Source organism: Helianthus annuus, chromosome 4, assembly GCF_002127325.2.
Source record: "Helianthus annuus cultivar XRQ/B chromosome 4, HanXRQr2.0-SUNRISE, whole genome shotgun sequence".
Classification (NCBI taxonomy): domain Eukaryota; kingdom Viridiplantae; phylum Streptophyta; class Magnoliopsida; order Asterales; family Asteraceae; genus Helianthus; species Helianthus annuus.
This window is the reverse complement of record NC_035436.2, coordinates 125,882,604-125,884,075: the sequence shown is the minus strand read 5'-3', so window position 1 is coordinate 125,884,075 and position 1,472 is coordinate 125,882,604. Positions and strand designations below refer to the sequence as shown.

Below are 1,472 nucleotides of genomic sequence, written 5' to 3'. Positions count from 1 at the left end.
TTGACATGCAACTGTTTTAACAGACTTTCGAATTTTGCGAATTGCTCATTGGTCTTTTGACGAATTAACCTACCGGGGTACGGAACTCGAGGAGCCTTGGTAGGCTCTGGTGATGGAGGAGAGTTCTTTTCCTGCAGAGGTGTTGGCATCGTTTCTTCCGTAGGTGGCGGTACTTCTGCAGGTCCTACGGTGCGGTTTCGTAGTGTGATGAGGTGAACATGCGCCTTTGGGTTTGTTTCGGTATTGCTAGGTAATGCGCCTTGCGGTCTCTCGGAAAAGTTTTGAGCTATTTGATTTATTTGTTTTTCTATGTTTTGAATGCTAGCTTGTTGATTCCTAAAATTAGACTCTAATTGTAGAAATCTTTCCGAGTTTTTATTATCAGTGTCAGAGACGAGGCGAGATATAGTATCTTCGAGCCTTTCTCGTCCACCTTGTTGTTGAGTGAAATTTTGTGACTCATTTCTTGATTGCTGAAAGTTTGTTCGTTGGGTTTGTTGGTTACTACTATTGACGGGTTCCCTCCAACCAAGGTTTGGGTGGTTTCGCCATCCTTGGTTGTAAGTTCCCGTTGGAGAACCTGACGGCCTAGGTCTATTATCAATGTAGTTTACCATTTCTTGTTGATCGTCCGTTTCTTTCATGCAACTCCAATTTTCATGTGACCCACCACACCCTTCACAAGCCATAACCGAGACGGTTTTTGTCATTTCTAATTTTTTTTATTTTTGAAGAAAGGGCCTCGATTTGGGCTTGTAAAGAAGTGCTTTCGTCGACCTTCTGGGCGCCCGGGGCGATAGACTTATTTCCCCGGGGGGTGTGCCATTGAAAATTGGTTTGAGCAATTTCCTCAATCTGATTATATATTTCATGTGGGCGTCGGTTACCTAAAAGTCCCCCGGAGCTAGAATCAAGTGTCTGCCTAGTGTGTGGCAACAATCCATTGTAGAAAGTGGATACTTGTTGCCATATTGCGAGGCCGTGATGGGGACACTTGCGTAATAGCTCCTTGAACCTTTCCCAAGTTTCATATAAGGATTCCCCGTCCTTTTGTGAGTATGTATTAATTTCAGTCATTAATTTAGCAGTTTTAGCAGGAGGGAAATACTTATATAGAAATTTTTGGGCTAGTTCATCCCAGGTGTTTACCGAACCAGCTGGGAGGGCGTTGAGCCAAGCTTTCGCTCGGTCTTTTAGTGAGAATGGAAACATACGGAGGCGGATGGCGTCGTTTGATGCTCCATTGATCCGAAAGGTATGACATATTTCTAAGAAATTAGTTATATGTAGATGGGGATCCTCGTCCGCAAGCCCGTGGAAGGTTGCGGAGTTTTGGAGCATTTGTATCAAATGCGGTCGAAGCTCGAAGTTATTGGCTTCGACATTCGGAGCATTGATAGCGGTGCCTAGATTACCTACGGTGGGCCGTAGATAATCCATAAGGGTACGTTGGTCCGCCATTGGAGGTGGAT

General features: G+C 44.6%; 1 non-coding gene across 1 annotated transcript; it reads left to right on the top strand.

Annotated features, from left to right (window-relative positions):
- Window positions 1–976: 976 nt before the first annotated feature.
- Window positions 977–1,083, top strand: LOC118491822. Its single transcript, XR_004892267.1, has one exon. It is a non-coding gene; the product is annotated as a small nucleolar RNA R71 (small nucleolar RNA).
- Window positions 1,084–1,472: the final 389 nt, after the last annotated feature.